At 43.8% G+C, this 7,334-nt stretch overlaps 1 pseudogene across 1 annotated transcript; it reads right to left on the reverse strand.

Annotated features, from left to right (window-relative positions):
* Positions 1 to 988: 988 nt before the first annotated feature.
* On the reverse strand, positions 989 to 7,328 carry LOC110974302 (uncharacterized; annotated as a pseudogene). Its single transcript, XR_015425013.1, has 5 exons — positions 7,080 to 7,328; positions 6,229 to 6,324; positions 5,737 to 5,823; positions 4,855 to 4,916; positions 989 to 4,414 (listed from the first exon to the last, which is right to left on the reverse strand). The product of XR_015425013.1 is annotated as an uncharacterized LOC110974302 (transcript).
* Between the last annotated feature and the right edge of the window lie 6 nt (positions 7,329 to 7,334).

Below are 7,334 nucleotides of genomic sequence, written 5' to 3' on the forward strand. Positions count from 1 at the left end.
ATATATCCGCTACAAAGTTCCAATGAAATTTTATTTTGGCCCGATTTTCCGATTTTTTTCCGAAGTGCAGAATGAACTCTTTTAAATGTGCCACCCAAATTTCCTTTTTTTCACAAATTTTTAGTTAGGTAGGTGAGTGGAGGTAATAATTATTTACTAGAATTTATCAATTTTATAGAACTTCTGAAATTTGTTGTGGAATTTTCTGAGATTCTTTAATAATAATGTTAATATGATTCACTCGTCGCCGCTGGGTGACGAGCAAAGTCATACCTGGTCAATTCGCGACACGCCGTAAATATTGAAAACTGAAGTATACAAGTTTAACTTAAACATGCAGCCTTCGGTTCGCGACAAACATGCAACTTGTCCCAAAGCACACCATGACAGGCCTTTGCATAAACATGTGTTCACAGTGCCAAAAGTTCCACTTTTGGGTTTGAGGAACTCCCCCAGTCTCTGGTCAGGCAACGGGCCCGTTTGATTCGTTAGGACTTTCCACTTGGAGCGGCCATCTGATCTAGAGTTACAAACATACTGATGGTTTTCCCCAACATTCCCGTCGTTTCAGAATGTGAATGAGACAAAATTTAGTGTTGTGAAAGTAAAAGCGGCGATGAGGCGCGCTTGTTGAAGTGGAAATTCCGTATTGATGACTTCAATCGCAAATTTTGTCCGGCAATTTCTAAAAGGTATCTATATCGTAGGATATGTTTCCGCACAAGGTACTCAAGAATTTCATCAACCCCCCCCCCCAAATGATGTCTCCTGGAAGGGATGTGGAGGGATGGGTTTTCTGCTCCTTAGGGAAACGAGGCCCCAAGTGCTCCCCTCAGACAGGGCCCTAATGACGCCGCTGAAAATAAGATATCGTTCACAGTAAAGCGGTGCCGGGAACCTCCCTGTTAAACTGAAAGTGGACCGAAGGTGAGGAAAAGGACAACCAACACGTCGAGAACTATGTGAACAACTGCTGCTCTTTTCACACTTTTGGACTTTTGGAATGGTGTTATTGTCAAACGGCAATGAAGAACTACACTATTAACACTTCATTAACATTTCCTTTGTGACATTCATATCTAGTTGAAAACAATATTCGCAGGGCTTTTCCACAGGTCTGCAGACACGGTTCAAAATGTTTTGCGGGTGATTTTTCTTCACAAATGATAGAGAATTACTGGATTTTTTTTAAAGGCACGGTATTTCTCTGCTTCTTTAGTAACAATATCACAATCTTCTTTGGAGTTCTTTTCTGTTCTAAGTTTGACCGCTTTAAAAGATCTAATTAAAATGCAAGAAATTAATTTTATAGGATTACTAAATACTGCAGGGTTCAAACTTAAAGGGGTATAGGCAAGTAAAGTTATTCTAATTCTTTTGTAACCAGCAAATCAGGCCAGGGAATTCATCAAGATGTGAGAAAAATGTTCCATTGCCCACATAAAACAAAAAAAGTGGATACGTTGAAATTATACAGCAAGAAAATCAGATGGGGAGGTTTCCTTTTTCCTCAATTGAGAATGAAGTCTTTTGACATTTATCTTTGAAAAATAATTTGAATGCAATTCAGTCACGAACAACCTAAGCTTTTACAATCACATAATAAGCATAAAGCCTAGGCTATGTGCCGTGCTATTGCCGTGCCGAACTTTCACGAGTCCGGCAATAGCACAGCAACAGCATGGCAGTTACGCTACATGCCGAACTCAACAGAGCGGTGTTGTGCCACTACCATTCAGAACACAGACAGTGCAGCACATCCTATCCAGCTGAAGGGCTTGCCACACCGAATACAATTTACCAAGCTAAAATCTCGGTAAATGCAGTGCTGTTGCCGTGCCGAGCTTTTAAAAAAATCAAATTATTTAAGTTTGTCACAGTAGTAGCAGTGTATAGGCTAGGTATAAGTTACACAAGTACATGTACACTAGAATTAAGTTTTCAAAAATGCTTGTACAACTGCATGTACAGGTTTTCCTTTAAAATGGCTACAAAAAACAACCCTGGATTCTGTCAGGTGCATGCATGTTGTACATTTCCTGCAGATAGCAAGGAATTATCTTAAGCACGTAGCACACGCTCACATCCCTGTATTTTAGGAAGGGCAGGTGTATTGAAAATAAAATTCATTGGGAGCACTTCGAGTGCTATCAAATATCACCATCTTTCAGATGTTGAATCTTGAATCTGCAGTAGTACGGCACAATTAAAAAGTTCATAAAGTATCCATTGGTCTCATTGTTCAGTTCTTGGAACTTGTACTGAGTGAATTTAAAGATGTCAAAAAATGTCTAAAATGAGCCAGGTCAGTATTCCAACGGTGCATACCCACAACGGTGCAAGTCCAAGGCCATTTTGGAACAGCAGGCCAACTCTATCAGTGGGGCAGGCCACAGAATGAGTCGCAGGTGTGCTTTGCTCTGGAATGACCTTACCCTTTGAAACACCAAACGGACTCGTTTGTGGACTTCTCAACTGGGCATTGCAGATCAAGTCACGGTAGCAGCACCATTAATGTGCACCTGCTCAAACAATCAGGGAACATCTGTACTAACAATAAAGTTAATGTTCGAATTAACTTCTAGGTACTGCAGTATTTTCACTGACACAAGACTGTTCACCCCTTCCTTTCTCTAATACTTCACGAGGTTGTCCAAGCACAAGACAACGTGTCACTGGTTTGATGCACAGCATTGGCTTTGACCAGGTTCAAGGAGGTTCAAAGCAAAAACTGCCCCTAGTTATATCAATCGACAAATATGAAGATTTCTCGCAAAATAAAACAGACCTGGGCAGAGGTTGAAATGAGGGATTGTTGGTATCAGAAAAGAGAATGAAATTCTCCTTACAATGCTAGTTTGCTGCACTTCAATATTCCGTTGACAGGTTATGACTGCTTAAAGTTTGTATTTATCACCATATCTGAAAAAAGTAGCATACTGGGAAGATGGCCTTTAAATTACGTGGTCATACCGAAATATGCCAATTGTTTTTTCTTAGAAATATTTCTAATCAGTGATTTCAAAATTCTTTCTTTCAAACATGTGAGGTTGACTTATCAAAGATTGCAAATCAATAAATCTGAAAGTTAAAAGAAAAAAATGCTTTCTTCACCAAATCTCCTTCCCGGTTCATTCTCATTTTGCCAGAATTCTTCAAATTTTCCTAACAGCAAGCTAAAGCTGAATTCGGTAAACCTTAAACGAGACACAGGAATCTAATATTTATAGGCTATGTGTGTACTGCTAAAAAAATGCAGTGGTTAATTGTATGTTATTGGAGCTATGGTGTTCATAGCGCTCAGTAAAGAATTAGGCCTACTGATGTTGGTAGTATGGTGGTCTATAGCGAACAGCATCAGGCAATGGACCTCGAGGGGGAGGGGGTCCTAGATCGGGCCTGACTCCTGCAGGTTGAGGCGAGAGTCCCGGGAGGATGGGTGGCATGGCACCCATGCTCTGTGGAGGCATCGACACCCCGGGCGCCCAGCTCTGAACTGACGTTGGGGCAGCGCCTGGACTCTGGAAGGATGGGCTCTGCACCTGGGTAGAGGGGGTGTAATGGGGCTGCGATGCGGTACTGTACATGGGCAGGGGACCCGGTAGGGTCACGGAAGGGGGGGATGGCAGGGGGGGGGACGGGAACGGCCGAGTAAGGAACAGTCGGCGGGGTTGGTAGGGGTGCCTGGTGCACAGTGGGGGTGACTGTCATGACTGGGCGGACTGCTACGCCTGAGTACGGCATGGGAGCCGGCGGTGGGTGGACCATGGGCGGCGGTACCCCTTGGACTGGGTACAAGGGAGACTGGGGAGGGGGCGGGGGAGGGACCTGGTGCTGGGGCATGGGCTGTTGCCCGGGGTAAGTCACGGCAGGGGGTGGGAGCTGGTGCCCCTGGTGTCCCTGCTGGGGCGGTGGGGGGCCAGGCTCATGTCCAGTATATGTTTTCTCCTCCTGAAGGGGCACGGTGATGAGGTTGGACTTCCTGACCTGCACCCGCTCCATGCCATACTCCCCGTGGGCAGTCGGTGAGTCTGGGATGTCCGGCCCGGACTCAGTCTCGTAGGGCATGCGGTCATGTAGGTGTGGGGGCTGGCTGACGGGGGTGCTGTAAGGCTCAGGCTGGGCAGCGTAGCGGGCCGTGCGGGGGTCCTCCCCTATTGGGCGCTCGTGCCGGCTGGCCTGGTCGTTGCTGCTGCTGCTTGGCGGTGGGGCAGCCGACTGGCTGCTACCGCTGCTGCTGCTGCTGGCCGCCGTCTGGTGCCTGTTGTGCCGGTGATTAATGTGGGCCTGCAGGTCTCGCTGTGACAGGTAAGTCCTTCGGCAGCCCCCAGGGCTGTGCTTGGAGCCCCCGTGCGTACACAAGAAGATACCACCCAGGGGGGATTGTTCAATTCGCTGAACGCTGTCACCACATCTGTGTGAAGACAAAGATTGACATAGAGATAAACCCTAGCCCTCTCAGATCTTCTCCCATGCAATGAGAACAAACCTGGAGGGCCAAAGCCACACTGCTACAAGTTTACCAACTATGATAATAGACTTAAGGTGCACCTAAATCTTGTGTCTATGGCTAGGTCTTGTGCTTCATCTATTACAGATAAATATGCAGATAATGACAAAAGACACAAGAAGTTGCTACTTCAAGGTACTTCTGGACATAGCTTTACTTTGAGCATTTTCCTTCTTTGCATTTTATAAAAAGAAAACTATTTTTGAAACTGCAATGTGCTATTTTCAATGTTCACTTTTGCTTTTTCTTTAAACCAGTCCTTTAAAATTCTGAAACCTGTTAGATTCAAACCCTACAAAAGAATCCACTTCATTTTTAATAACTTTGAACTCTGACCCACTGACCTCAAGCAGCTCTTGTCCGTGGCTTTGGCACAATCAAAGCAGAAGACGTGCTTGCAAGGTATCTAGAGGTAAAAACCATACACGTGCTTTATCATCTTTCTGAAAAATTATACTAAAAATATGTGTAATATAAACAAAATGACAGTTTTTAAAAGCAAACCAAGGAGAACGTTTTCATGTGGCCGTGTTTGCCTGTGATCATCCAGTGGTAATTTCATAAAACAGTCGTATATACCATCATCAGCACCTTCCTTTGAGCAGGAATTGCTGGTCAATGTAAGCTCAATTCCTGTTATGTAACCATACTATTTTTAGTATTTGTCATTCAATGCAGACCAAAAAGGTAAAGACAAGAACTTGGATGTGGAATCCTCAATCACAGTTTAAGGTACATGAACCCTGACTCCTGATACTGTATAAGCAAGGATGCATACTCAGTCCATCAAAATCCTTCAAATGCCTCAGAGTAAAAATTAAATAGTCTCCATCTTCCAAAATTGTGGGGTTTTTTTGGAGGGGCAGGGGAGGACTGCTCCCTCAATCCTTCCAAAATCCTCTGGCAATTCCTGTCATCGATGTGGAGGCAGTGCGAATGGTATGGTGGAGATGGGCAGATGATATCAAATCTGGGCTTGAATTTACGCCTGGCGAAGCATAAACACCAGAAAGTTGAACCCAAGCCCTTGACACAATGCATCCTCCGCAATCAGACAAACCATTCAGCCTCAATCCTCCAAAATTCTCCAAAACCATCCCGAGGATTTTGGAGGATGGAGGCTCAGGATCAATGCCCCACAATCTAGCACAGTGACGTACTCTGACACTATCGAGTGAAGCGGCCACAAAGCTTGACCAAGTAGGGGTTAAAATTTGGCCACTCACCATTCGTCCGTAGCTCAGAATGGGCAGGCAACATTTCTCACAGCAGTGAATCATGGGATCCACCACTTTTTCTCCAATGAGGTTCAACTGAAATAATAACGGATATTAATTGATCATAGTCCAGGTGTGAGTGAATGATCTTTGACGGAGATAAAGCAGTGACTGTTTTAAGAGTCATGGAGACATATTTGAATATTCTCCTCCCACCCCAAAAAAAACTGTCAACAAATGAATAAACAAAGAAGTTCATATAAGTTGACATCATCTGACATCTGGTTGGCGCTCTTTGTGTCTTTAGTTTTACTGACATGAGTGATGATTTGTGTGAAACAACATTCAAGGAGAGTTTGGCAAATCAAGTGAAAGACATATCTTTTGTTCCCCGTTATTGGATTGTTTCCAATTCCGCAGGATGCCTACAGATGATATAATGAACACGGAGTTTTGGAAAGCACACAAAGACAGTTACAAGGCAACTACATGTATATTTACCTTATGGTCCCATTTGAGGTGCCGATTTGGAAAAGGATGTGTGTAAATGTCTGGGTGCTTATCCATTCTGACTGGAGATGTATCACATGAAAGTACCTACAAGAAGTCAACAGGATTCTAACATTTCACAAGCAGAGGCCTACTACTTCAATCCTAGTTAGTTAAACAAGATCATGTAGAATTTTCATCAACTGATGGCTGAATCACATAAAAAGAATACCTGTGTCGCACCCCAACTATGGCCTCAGTCCCAACTATACTTGGGCTGTAGTTGGGCCGATCCCAACTACCAGCCCAAGGGACCAGCCCAACTATAGTTGGGACCGGCCAATTATAGTTGGACTGGCCCAAGTACAGCTGGGGCCAAGGCCATAGTTGGGCGCAATACCTGCATTGGCTTCAAATAGTTTGTTTTCCTTTTACTGCAAATGCAACTCGTAGTGGTAGACCACTGAGAAAGAAGTTAGGATTACAAAGTAAACAGCCCTGTCCATAATTATTTGTTGTTCATGTTGGAGGCTGAACGTACATGTAACTATGTTCAGTGCAAATTTACTGTAGGCCTACTCCCTCTTGGTTCAATTATTTCCTTCCTCCATGATTATCCTACGAGTGGGTTTCATTCAAAGGCAAATCATGTCATTCAACAACATGATATGATCTTGACAAGACTTGACAGTGAATTTTCATGTAGGCCTATGCCTACATCATGTATGGCTCTAATTTCAGAAAACTTTTGGAAAGAATTCAACAAACGGATGCCACTTATTTTTCCCTACAGCCATCTGAAAGCAATAACATGTTTTAAATAGTTTACTTTAGCTGTAAAAACATTTAGCCTTCAAGTAGACCTTCAGAGTAGACATGTCAGATAACAAACGCATTCACAGAGTCGAGCATGACCGTCATGACATTCGTCATGTCACATTGTCTGTGGTGCACGCATGAAAAGGGGTTTGTGAATTGGGTGTTTTTCAAACACTTGGAATTCTTTCCAAACTGTTCTGTTCCTTCAGACACAGAGAGTCCGGGATGCGTGAAGATGAAGTTGGAAGCGGAAAATGGGAACGCTTTTCGAGTTATTAATAACATTAGGCACAACTTAC

This window comes from Acanthaster planci, linkage group LG04 (genome assembly GCF_054643075.1).
Source record: "Acanthaster planci isolate LZ-2023a linkage group LG04, COTS_SCS, whole genome shotgun sequence".
Classification (NCBI taxonomy): Eukaryota; Metazoa; Echinodermata; class Asteroidea; order Valvatida; family Acanthasteridae; genus Acanthaster; species Acanthaster planci.